This window comes from Lactuca virosa, chromosome 9, assembly GCF_052849685.1.
Source record: "Lactuca virosa cultivar CGN04683 chromosome 9, Lactuca_virosa_CGN04683_v6, whole genome shotgun sequence".
NCBI classification, from domain to species: domain Eukaryota; kingdom Viridiplantae; phylum Streptophyta; class Magnoliopsida; order Asterales; family Asteraceae; genus Lactuca; species Lactuca virosa.
Window position 1 is genome coordinate 133,174,167 of NC_136434.1, and position 14,087 is coordinate 133,188,253.

Below are 14,087 nucleotides of genomic sequence, written 5' to 3' on the forward strand. Positions count from 1 at the left end.
CCTTGTAGTTGATCAGAAGGGCCCACACACATCTGTATGTATGAGATCCAACAGACCTTCACCTCTTTCACAAGACCCTATCAATGGTGATTTCGTCATCTTTCCCAAAAGACAAGATTCACACATATCATCTGAGTTTAGGTCAAATGATTCCAACACTCCATCCTTTTGGAGTTGGGCGATGCGTTTCTTGTTAATGTGTCCAAGACGACAATGCCACAAACATGCCTTATCTACACTATTAGACAAGTCAATATTAAACACACTATTTCCTAAGCTATCAACACAAGTCACTGTTTCATACACACCATCACATGGTAAAGCTTCAAACACGACAACAACATTCTTATAAACAGAAATTGAACCATTCAAATCATTAAAAGAATATTTAAAACCTTGTCTGAACAATGCATGAAATGAAATAATGTTTCTCGTCATCTCAGACGAATAGCAACAATTCAATAAATCTAATCTAACATCATTACTAAGAAAAAGTTGATAAACTCCGATCTTGGTCACTGGTGAAGACTTCTTGTTTCCCATGATCAAGTTTATCCTTCCTCGCTCTATCTCCTCACTTTCTTTTAGCCCCTACAAATCAGAACAGATGTGAAAACCACATCCTGTATCAAGGACCCATGAACGAGAAGATAATGAGTTATTAGAAGAAATAGTGTAAATACCTGCTGAAGATGGCTTCACTTTGCCATCTTTGATATCCTGCAGATATTTTGGGCAGCTTCTCTTCTAGTGCCCTTTGTCATTGTAATAAAAGCAATCAGCATCCTTTGGATCAGAAACATGGGAAATGGTAGCATTGGGCTTAGCCTTTGGACCATTTGTAGATGATCCAGCTTGAGCCTTGCTCTTCCAATTTTGCTTAGGAGGACCTTTCCTTTTTTTCCCCTTTCCCTGTCCAATAGCCAAGACAGGGGCACTTGCAGGAGTGGAGGCTATACTTTTACCCTTCATCCTGCTTCAGCTGTCTGCAACAACTTGTGTAATTGGGCCAGTATCTGCTCAGTGTTGTTCAAATGGTAAGTTAGGATAAACTGGCCATAACAATCAGGTAATGAGTTCAAGACCATGTCAATGGCTAATTCCTAATCAAAGTGAATGTTGAGCTTGACCAAACGCTCCATGTAGCGTTGTATTCTTTGCACATGAGATACAACCGACTCCCCTTCTTTCATCTGGCAAGCCATGAGTGACTTGACTACTTCAAACTTTTCTTGACGAGCTCTCTTATGGTACTTTTCCATAAGGTCCTTGTTCATCTCAAAGGGCTAGTAGTCCTCATAGTACCTCTGCAGTTCTGGGGACATGGTTGCGACCATGATGCATGCCACTTTGGTAGCATCATCATAGTGTTTCTTGTAGGCAGCATATTCTTCAGGAGTAGCTTTAGACTCATCAAGCTCTTTGAGCTCCTTTTCAAGGACATATTATTTGTCCTCAAATCGAAGAGCCATCTTGATGTTACGTATCCAATCGTTATAGTTTGAGCCATCCATAACGACTTTGGAGAAAATATTGAGCAAAGAGAAGTTGTGGTTGGAGGATGATGAAGCAGAAGTGTTTCCAGGAGTAGACATCTGAAAGGAAAGAGAGTTTTAGTTAGATTTCAAGATACCTCAATATAATAACCCAAAGATATAACTATGAAGATTCACAACTTAGAAATGGGATGCCGAGATCCAAGTGTAAATTTCATAAAGGTAGGTGAATGACGATTCACCAATTCCACCATTAGACGAAATAAAAGAAGTCAAATTCCTAAATACTTTTGAGATGCATTGAAACTATTCAATGGCATGTTTTAATCTTGGATTATGCTCTTCTATTTGTGACTTGGATACCGAGGATCACAAACAAGATGTGAATAACCATACAAACGTGCTTGGTAACCTCATTATCTTTATCATTAACTATTGATGTGCCGGTAAACCACATACGCTCCACCAAAATGATAATTATGAGATATCCATTACTACTCTTTATTAGTGCCTATTAGTGTGCTGGTAATCCACACACGCTCCACTAACGACCAATAAAGCATAATGTGCAATTTCATGGATTAGCATACCTTTCACATTTTTCCTAAAGTAACTAGAGTTGGGATTTTATAAAATAATGTTCTAGTACTTTATTTAATAACATTATACTTTTAATGAGATGTAGTTGTCCTATCAAACACGTTCTACTAACGACCCTCCACTAATCAAAGAAGCGGTGGGTGAGAGTGGACACCCATTCAACTACCATTTTATATGCAGTTTCCGTATACCCCCTTATAGACTAGCTTCGTGAATGAGGCATACTAGCGATTTGACTGACCATATTCTTATACATATATAATATTTAACTTTTAATTATAATATATATATATAAGGTGTGTTTTAAACTTTTTAAAACTTTAGGGTTTATATATAAATTTCGAAAATTAAGCCATTAATTTTAAATTTAAAAATAAACCAAATAACTAGATTTAATATTTATCTATTAATTAACCTTTAACTAATTTATTAAATCTTGTAAGGATTATCTAATTAAATTAAACAATTAATTTAATCCTAATCCATATCCCTTATGGATTTCGAAAATAAGGGGATAGGATAATTTCCTTATTTTTCTTAATTATCCAATAAGGAAACAATTATCCCAAAACAAGAAACCCTAAATTACCATGTAAAATTTGAAAATCAAGGGAGGAGGCTAGGGTTTATGAAACCCTAACCCTAATTTTGATTAGGGTTCATGGAGGCTAGGGTTTTTGGAAAACCCTATGAACCAAAACCCTAAAAATCAAAAATCTTGGCCTTTAGGGTATAATAGCTATAAATCGTAATTTGCAATTCAACTATTATAGCAATTCAATTTAAAACAAACAATGGCTCTTATACCACTGTTGGGTTTTAGGTGAAACAAATAAACTAGAAAACAATTCCTAAGTTCACATGCAACCTACTTTGGATCTATGTTTTAACTATTGAACATATAACTTTGAATTGCAAAACAAGAATCCTAGAGGAGAGAAGCTATTTTCGAAATTAATAAACTAGGGTTTTAGAATTACATACCTTTCAATTGTTATAACAAACAATTGTTAATCCTCTTGAACTTGATCTTCTTGGAAGCCTAGCAGCACAAATGTAATGCCTCTAATGGAGTCACACCCAAAAGCTAGCAAGAAGGAAACTTGAAGGAGAGAGAGTAGGGTATGCAAAATTGGCCCTGGGGTTTCACAAAGGAAGGAGTGTCCGAATTTAGGAGCTGGGAGGCTCCTTATATACTGAGGGATCTAGGGTTTAGGGAAAACCCTAATACTCCTTTGCTTGGGGCCTAAGCTAATCCAAAGGCCTTATCCAAGCCCCTTGGACGAAATCCTTAGGGTTTCCCCTATAGATTTCGTCCACCTCCTTCCAAGGAGGTTCTGGAGGCTTCCACTCAACTATTTGATAATTGCAAACTAGTCCCTACACTTTATAATTAACATAATTAACCCCAAAATTAATTCTAATTAATTTCTGGTTAACTATTAATTAAACCTTATGATTTCTAATTAATATATTAATCTTTTAACATATTAATAAATCATTTATATTAATTTATTAATCTTATAATAAATCAATATCCCTCCTTTCATAATTTCCTTGTCCAGTTGCTATATTTGAGGGCAACCCAAAAGGACTGTGCTGCTATCAATTTAAGTACATACCAATTATAGTTATGGGCTTAGACACCTAATCCAACAAAAACACCCTTATTCTTTCGGAAAACATCGAGAATCACTAATTGGGGGTCATTTCGGAGCACCTAGAACACGTTTTTCATCGATTCCAGCATCTTTGTTCTTGAGTGTACGGCCGTACACCCTTCAAGTCTTCAAATCTTCATCCACCGTACACCAGTCTATGGCCGTACACACTTCAAACCTTCAAAGGCCATACACCCTTCAAGAGGCTGTTTACGGCCGCACACCTGTTCACGGCCGTACACCCCCATTTACGACCATACACACTTCCTAAGTGGTGCTTTAGACTGAAAACTCACTTTTCTCGATTCAAGCAAGTCCCGGTAACATTCCTTAACCGAAAGCAAGTGTTTTTGTAACACTTTATCTAACGAAATCACTAAGTTAGATACATATATGTATTTAATTGTTATTAGGATTCCGTTAAGTGCCACACACTACAACTCGAGGGTCTTCATTTCAGTTCGTTGATTCGACGCTTGTACACGACTAACAGTAAGTTCATACCCCTACGCTTTTATGATTTTTAATGTTTTCAGGGGGGATACAAGCCAAACATAAATGATTTTGTGGAACAAAAACAAAAAGGATTTCAACGAGTTTAAAACTTATGCAATTGATACAGTAAATGATTTCCCATGTTTTATGAAACATTTAGACATCTTATCCCTTTTGTACTATGCTGAGCATAATGGACACTTTCAACTTGTGAACATAATTGCATAGTTTTCAGAACAATTTACCGATCAAGTACAAAACATTTCAAGCAAACTATAGTGGGTATAGTTTGGGGATTTCAATACATAGCTTTTACCGATACAGATTTCATTAATGGGTAAACTTATAAACTATGACCGATTTAGTTTATGATATACATTACTACAAGAGTACAACATTTGATAATTATCTAAGTATAATTATTACCTCATACAGTATACACACGGATTTTCAATACAGTACATCACTACAGAACTACACGTACACTAGTTAATACATAATTGTGAGACTCTACTTCAAAACTGTACCCTTTAGTGTACTGAATTAAATCCTATCATAGTATAACCAGAGTCTTCTAGAGGGAGAGTGTGAGATTTGTGAATAGATCTATTCGGGGCTGATAATCCCACACCTGAACTGCTAGCCACAGTTAGGCAGGCATGCCTGGGGTGACAAATGTCATTTAACCGACACTTGAAGAATGTCGAAAAGGTCACCAGGTCATATAAAGTATGGTTATACGACTCGCAATAGTATGAACTAACCATTTATTTACGGGATTTCATTCTTCATTAGTTTTATTTTAAGTAATGAAACTACTATACATACTGGTGGTAGCCTGGGTTTTCAAAAAGAACATACTATACACACTGGTGGTAGCCAGGGTTTTCAAACATAACGTACTATAGATACTGGTGGTAGCCAGGGTTTTCAAAGGGAACATGCTATACAATGGTTTTCATACAGAATACAAACATACTATGATTAGTAGTAACCAAACCTTCAAACTAGTATTTTTCTATGATACAACAAGATTTCAGTAATGAACATTCATAGTTAATTCTATAATTACTTAGTTTAAGCATCAAGACCACGTATGGAGAATATTCGATAGAATGTGGAACGTGTGGTTTCCGCCTCATTTCCTGTTCCTTGTTTGGTTGTGGGCTTAGGGCAGATCCACATAGTCAACTGTCTGTTTGATATTGGTTTATACATGGCTAGCATAAACTAAGTAGTCATAGATGGAACAGATATTATCACACTTTCACTAAAGAAAATATTGGATTTTCTTGGAAACATACGAACATTTTTACAGAGACATCAAAAGATTTTTAATACAAAAATAACGCTTATGAACTCACCAGCTTTATGCTGATACTCTTTCAAAACTGCTTGTATGCTCAGGAAATCAGTAGACAGGTACTTCCTGGAGTTTTGAGAAGAAGGAGCGTATAGAGTCACGTCTTTTTCTTTTGATTATACTGTTGATGTATAAAGCCAAGAATCAAACAGATGTAATTACCTTTTTATATATGTTCAATGTAATGGTTATTTTTACTATGATTACTATGATGCAATGGTTGTGATACTACATATGACGTCATCCACCCCCGAACGTTTCCGTTGTCTCAGTTTGGGGGTGTGACATGTGAGCCCTGTCAACAAAGTCTATCCAATCTGGATCGTTAGTACATGGTCGTCGTTTACCTTTTTAAGGTATCAGACTAGTTGTGGCATACGAGAGTGGAGGGACAACTCCTGCTTCGGAATGCTTGATATATGAGACGGGGATCTCAGATCCTGCTTGTGTAGAAGAGAAAGGACGCATGTTCAAGATGACTCGTGGGTTTATTCGAGGGGGTGCAAGGAACTATGTTCAACACCGACATTACCTTCTTGGGAAGGTGAGGGTGGATTGTGTGGAGACTCCCCGTGAATGTGTGTAATATGTTTTGAAACGTCGAAGGGTACTTCGGACGAGTGGGCAGGTGGGGTAAGAGTCAGTACGAATGTCTTTGATAGCTTCCTGTGAAGAGGAAGTATCGACTTTGGTTCTCTTTTGGGATGTGGTGTAGATGGAGAGTTCTTTCGCTTAGCAGCCTTCTTTTTCTTCCCACCAGCCAAGGCTGGTTTGGCCACATCTGAGGTGGGCTTAATGGGGACCGAGGTAGATTTTGCTGTGTTTTCCAGACAGTCCTCTAAGAATGTGGTGCATTAGAATTGTCCATACCCATGGAACTACAGACTTCTTGAATGTTTTGGCTTTGAACTCCTCTTCATACCCGATATGGTTGATAAAAATCTCAAACTCCTCAGACGATGGTTCTTGGAATTTGAAATCTTTAGGTTTTCCAGAAATCCCAATAGCTTTCAAAAGGGTTGACTTATGAACTGCCACAATACGATCATCGATGATTCTTGTTTCAAGAACTCTATCTTCTATCTTGATTTTATCAAAGGCGATATGAAGGAGACGAAGAGGAATGGGTGGATTAGGGACTTTTGTGAGTGGGACGGAGATAGGATGACGTGATATGCACTCAATCATAACTCAAATGGACTCGTCATAGTCCATTGAGTCCAACGAAAAAACTTGAGTGGTATCCCTGAGAAACGGTTCCGTTGAGGAAGACGAAGTGGAACCCTTTGATGTTTTCTTTTTAGGAGCAGTGTTGGAAATTTTGGGGTTAGATTGTGAAGACGCCATTGTTGCAGGTTTTGAGTTCTTTGAAGAGCATTTTCTTAGCAGAGAGAATAAAGAAGATGAAGGGAGCGTAAAGGGTAAAAGGAGAGTTATGTGGCGTTTTTATAGGTTCAATGAAAGATGGGTCGGGTTTGAAAAAGTAATGATGGAACCCGGATGAGGTAATGGACCGCATTAAATGAGTTGCCATTTTAGGGATGAATTAACCTGCAAGGACTAAAGAAAGCACTGATGGTACGTGTAAAATGGAAACCGACATTTGATTGATATGATGTTTACTTTTACGGAGACGTGTGTAAAAAGGTGCGATTTTCAAGGATTAAAAGGTAATCATCATTAAAAAAATATAACCGTTGAGTTATTAAGAAAACATTTCAAAAGAAATGACAAAAAAAACTTTTGAACTTCTTTTCAAGAGAATGATTTCGGAGCATGGAAATTCCGAGATGGATTTTCACTGAGATCTCGAAGCATGACAGTTCCGAGATGAATTGTCATAAGATACTTCCGAGATGAAGAAGAAAAGTACTTGTACATGATATAGATTCTGAGATTGCACAGACTCAGGCTGAATATGAAAGGTAAAAGGAAGGAAGATCTTAGAGGACATATTAAACAGATTTTGAAGTTCCGAGACAAGAAGGAACTGATCTCGGGCAAGGTAAGGGATGAAAACACATTACCGTTCTGGAATGGAATTCCGAGATAAACTTCATAACACACTCTTTGATACAGATTCCGAGATGAGATAAAAAAAATACCAATGTGACTATATTGGTCATTGACTTCCTAAGACTGAATGATTTATACAACTCATAACTAGAAGAAGAGGTCAGATTAAAAGACACTTAGAATGATTCTATTTATTCCTAGAGGAAATGATTACGAGATAAAAAATAAATTTGACTTCAAAATTATGTCACTTTCTGACGATAATATCAGAGAGTGCAAGCCTCTTGAAAGAAATGAAGATCAGGCAACATCATACCCATTTTGTTCAGAAAACCATTGAATTGGGTTTCGTCTAATGCCTTAGTAAATACATCAGCAATTTCATCATCAGATGGAACAAAAATAAGCTCAATGTTTCCTTTTAAAACATGATCTTTAATGAAAAGGTACCGTATATCGATGTGCTTCGTCATGGAGTGTTGAATTGGATTGTGTGAAATCGCAATGGCACTTTGTGAATCACAGTAAATGGGAATTTGTTGAAACCGGTAACCATAATCCATGAGCTGAGATTTCATCCAAAGAACTTGAGATGTGAAACTAGCAGCAGTAATGTATTCGACTTTGACTGTTGAAAGTGAAATCCACTTTTGCTTCTTAGATGACTAGCTAACCAGTTTTCCAACCAAAAATTGATAGCCACCAGAGATGCTTTTTCTGTCCAATTGAAGACCACCGTAGTTCGAATCAAAATATGCATGTAGAAGGAAAATCTCATTTGCAAGGTTCCAGATTCCGAGACTCTGTGTACCTTTGAGATATCAGAATATTTGTTTGACAGCCAAAAGATGAGACATCTTTGGATTGACTTGAAATCTGGCACACAAACATGTGGAGAACATGATGTCCAGACGACTTGTTGTTAGGTATAGTAGCGACCCAATCATTCATCTATACTTCTTTTCATCGAGAGCAACACCTGATGGGTCCGAGAAGATCTTGTGTCCGAAACCCATAGGAACCTTGGCAGAGGCACAAGTGTCCATTGAATACTTTTTGAGAAGCTCAGAAATGTATTATTATTGGTGAATAAAGATTCCTCAATTGGTCTGTTTTACTTGGAGACCTAGGAAGAAACTTACTTCACGATTCATGCTCATTTGGAATCGACTAACCATTAACTTGGCAAAATCAGCAACCATTGATGAATCCGTGAATCCAAAAATGATATCATCAACGTAGATTTGAATCAGCATGATATGATTTCCATTTGATCTTCGGAACAGGTTAGAATCGAGAATTCCTCTTTGAAACCAGAGCGCTTGAGAAATTCGTTGAGAGTGTCGTACCAGGCCCGAGGAGCTTGCTTGAGACCATAAACAGCTTTTCAGAGTTCGTAGCAATATTTCGGATAGGAGATATTGACAAAACCGGGAGGTTGTTGGAGATACACTTCGGTATCAAGTTAACCATTAAGAAAAGCACTCTTAACGTCCAATTGGTAAAATTTAAAGCTTTTATGAGCTGCATAAGCAAGAAAGATTATGATGGCTTTAAGACGGTCAACAGGAGCAAAGGTCTCGTCATAATCAAGTCCTTCAATCTGTGTGAATCCTTTGGCCACCAATCTTGATTTGTTTCGAATGATAACTCCTGCATCGTCTAGCTTTTTTCGGAACACCCATCTCGTACCTTCAATGAGATGATCATGAGGAGGAGGAACGAGAGTCCACACTTCATTTCTGTCAAATTCTGCCAACTCTTCTTGCATGGCTGTAATCCAGTTAGCATGTTTAAGTGCTTCCTTGATGGATTTTGGTTCAACCATTGAGATAAATGACGAGAAATGACATTCATTTTGGATGTTAGTGGCAGAGCGAGTTTGAATACCGGCGTTTAGATTTCCAATGACTTGGTTTGGAGGATGATCCTTGGTCCAGATGTGTAATCTCGGGAGCTCTTCTACAGCAGATGATATGACATCAACGATGGGGTTGTGTTGCTCCCCCTGAACAACTTGAATTTAAGGATGATGCTCCCCCTGAACTTCTGAACCGGAGATATCAACATTATTTTCATCCGGAAAATCAAAGAAGTTGACGTTCTCATTGTCCGGAATAGGATCGAATTCAGCAAATCGATCAGCTTCATCTTGAAATCCATCCACATTTGATTCAAGGGAAGGTAGACCATTCTCCCCCTCAACCTGAGAAGGTTGAAACGGTTCAGAATCAAATGGATGAAAGGTGGGGGTCGGACCATAAACATTTTGAGACTAGGAGCAATAACAAATAAGGATTGTCTTGATCGAGATTCCGAATCAAGGTCAGTTTCTAGTGGTCTAAACATGGTTTCAAAATCATCTTCATGAATTATTTGAGGATTCGGACATCCTGGCGATGGAGCATCGAACTCCATGATGTGAGTTGTGACATGGGTTGGGCCAGAATTCCGAACATAGTTGTCATCAAAGGTGACATCAAAGCTTTCTTCAAGAACACGACTTCGACGGTTCAAAACCTAGCAAGCTTTTCATTTTGTTGAGTATCCAAGAAAAATTGATTCATCGGCTTTGGGCTGAAATTTTGTGCGCTGATCACGATTGTTCTTGATAAAGCACCTACAACCAAAGACATGCAGAAATGAGATACTCGGCTTACGACTATTCATGGCTTCGTACGGTGTCATATTGAGGCGTCGATTGATGATGCTATGATTCTGAGTAAATCAAGCAGTGAACACGGCTTCAGCCCAGAGATACAATGGAAGATTTGCAAAATTGAGCATCGATCGAGCAACTTCAACTAAGGTTTTGTTGCGTCTTTCGAGTACGCCGTTTTGTTGAGGGTATAAGGAGCTGAGAAATTGTGGTCAATACCTTTCGCGGATAGGAAGTTCTTAATGGTGACAATGGTAAACTCCGAGCCATTATCACTTCAGATTCGACGAACATGTAGTTTCACTAGAACTTCAATACCCTTAATGAATGTAATAAGTTCCAAGGCGGTTTCTGATTTGAGCCTGAGGAAGAAAACCCAGGTGAACCTTGTAAAATCATCTACAATCACAATAATGTATTTCTTATGATGTAGACGTTCTACAGTGGAGGGTCCACAAAGATCAATGTGAAGTAGTTATAACGGTTCTGAGATCGATTTTTCGATGATGACAGGATGACCTTTCTTTGATTGCTTACGACACTCACAGGCAAAACATAGATGATCATTTTCGAACTTCAGGAGAGGAAAACCTTTGACCATTTCACCAGAAGCAATATCGTTCATATATCGAAAGTTAAGATGAGCAAGCCTTCGATGCCATAACCAACTGACATCAGGAACTGTCTTTGAGAGTAGACAGAGTTGACGCTTGCCAACGGTCATGTTTTGGTCAAATGGGTACATGTTCTTGTTGAGATTTGACTTGATTAGACATTCATTCCGGTCTTCGGACATGATATAGTTGTGTTTCTTGCAGAATTCAACTCGCCGATTTGCATCAGTAAGTTGAGCTACATTGATTAAATTGTGCTTCAGGTCAACTACATATTCCACGTTTGATACAGATAAGTTTCCATTGGTGAGGATGCTAGAACCTCAGATTTAAGAGTTGGAGTTGTTTTCATACGTCACATAGCCAACATTTGGTGAAAGTTTGAGATCACGCAAAAAGTCTTTCTGCCCAGTCATGTGCATGGAACAAGAGCTATCAATGTATCATATTGTATCTTGTTCCGAAGCACAGATTTCCTACAATAATTAGTGAAATTTGGAGTTTTTAGGCTCCGAGTTAGGTTTTGGGACTTGGGCACGGGCTTTGGACTTTGGTAGTGACTTTTGAGCAACATGAGTCTCGGAAGGCTTGTTCCGAGATCCTTTGGGAACGAAGCAAAATTCTAAGGTCTTTTCATTAATCCAAAAGTCATATTCAACAATGGGTTGTTTCGAAACATCTTTTCTCGAACCAACTATTTTTGAAGTTGTAGAAATCACAGTATTACTTGAAGTTGCAAAATCGTTTTCGACACTTTTGGCTCTCCACTCAAAATTTTGTTTTGAATTTTTTGAAAAAGTTTGAGTGACAGTGTGTTTAACCAAACGTTCTTTGTTTACTGCTTTTGATGGTGCACTTGGTTTTGAAAGTTGTTGAGGTTTAAAAATTATACCATCAGATTTAGCAATGAAAACAAAGGAAACAGTCCGAGGAGAGTTGTTTCTTGTGGGACAATTATCAACTGTCTTTTTCGGAATGGGACTGACAACTTTGTTTTGAACGATAGGACTAGGAAGGGTGGGTGTCCTTTTAAGGATCTTAACAAGCGTAAATGTTTTATAGTTCCTAGTGGTCGGACTTACAGTCGGAGATACTTTCTTCTTAGAATTCTCAATGAATCTGGAATTCTTTCTAGACCTAACTTCCTTTTTAGTGCATTTTTGGCTTCTATCTTAGGATCAATGACATCTTTTCTATTTAATGAAGGTTTCTTCCTGGAGTCAGATGTTGACTTGGAAGTTTGGCCAGTGGATGGATTGTTAAACTTGGGTTTGATTGGCACTAAGGTAGTTTTAGAAGTCACTTGAGAGTCTGAAACACATGAATCAGATGAATTATCACTTATGGTTTCTACATCAACATCATTATATAAGGATGCCCAAAAAAAGGTTGATTTTTCAGAGTCAGGTCGAGTTGTTTCCAGCATGATTTCCTCAACAAGGCAATTGTTAGGAGGATTATGGTTCGGAATGTGAACCACAGTGTTGGGAATGCTGGGAGAAAATTATGAGGTCTGATTCAGGTCCAGGGGTATCAGAGGCGGAAGAGGCATGGTATCAGGACATTTGACAACTATTGGTTGAAACTCAGGAATCAAAGAAGAAAAACTATCCAAGGTCTCATGAAGGGGTGACAAAGGTGAGACAAGGGTATCCGAATGTTTGTGGTTCGGAATGTCTCCCATAAAAGTTAGATTGTATAACTCATTCAAGGGACGAGCAATACGTTTTGGAAACTCGTGTCCGAGACCAGGTGCTTTCGACCAAGGATGACGAAAATTGTGAGTCATCCTTTCGTTTGCTTCAACAATGTCTATGGAATTGTGCAAAGCATCTATTTTGGCATTCAGACGTTTGCTATCAGAAATCAAAACATTTCTTTCAGAATAAGTGATTTCACTTTTGTCTTTAAGAATCATACATTCATCTTTTGACATTACAAGTTCATGCTCTAAAGATTCTATCTTAAGCTTCTTATCCTCGAAACGTAATCTAAGACGACTTAATTCACTCTCCATCTTCTCACTAGCTTCTATGGCATACTCATAGGCTTTGTAAATGATGTTCATATCTGATTGGATCTGGGTTAGATATGGTTCACAAAGAGCTAAATCAAAATTATTATCAGAAATCATAGATTTTACATGTTGAACATTGCATCTACCGGGAGGGTTGTTCGTATCCATATAGCAGTAGTTTGGTTCAGCATCATTATCATCTTCATCTGATCCAGATGACCAGTAGCCTTCATCACATTCAATAGTTTTTCTAGCCATAAGACACATATTTTTACCAGTATTCACATCATATTCATCTCCAGATGACCAATAGCCTTCCACATCTCTCGACACAGTGATTACAAAAGCTTTTTCACTAGCATCCATCTCTTGGGCTCGACGTGCATAGTATGCAGAGTCCTTGATCTTTGGTTTTTGTGAAGATTCAGCCAAGCAGTCTTTGGAAAAGTAGTTTGCATGGCCACACTTGTGACAAACAACTTTTGGTTTGTCTGACTTCGGAGTCTCATGAGATTCCGATGAATGAGTTTGTGTCGGAAAGTTTGGCTTGTAAGCTGGTGGATTTTTGGAAGGTTTAGGGTATGGTTGGGGATTAATTTGATGAGGAGCTTGGAAACGGTTGTGGTATGGTTTGTGAGTGGAAATGAAATGACTCTTATATTTCATGGAGAGCAAAGCAAACTCTTGTTGAAAACGTAGTTCGGAGTCTATAACTTCATGGTCGAGGTCTTATTCAAACTGATAGTTTGAACTGGCAAGAGTAGGTAGAGTTGGTGGAGAGGGTTAAACAGGTGGGATATATGGGATAATAGCTTTGAAAGAGTCCGAGACAGAGAAGTTCGGAACTTGAGGATCATAGGAACTGACAAGAGCTAGAGGACCTCCTGAGAGTTCTCTTAGAGTTTGTGCAACATTTGATTCATGACCTTGGAGCTCATCAAACAGTTGTTAGAGCTTCAGCTTCTTCAAATATCTATTACTCTGAAGACAAGACTTCACATTTACCTATCCCTTTCCGAGACTTTTAATGAACTTGAGATTGTACTCTATAGGAGTTCGGACAATCCCATGAGCTGTCATGTTGTTGACGACGATTCTGATGGGTTTTGAGCATTCTAACACTCCTAAGGTATACATGCAACCCTAAATACCTTGGATCTATGTTT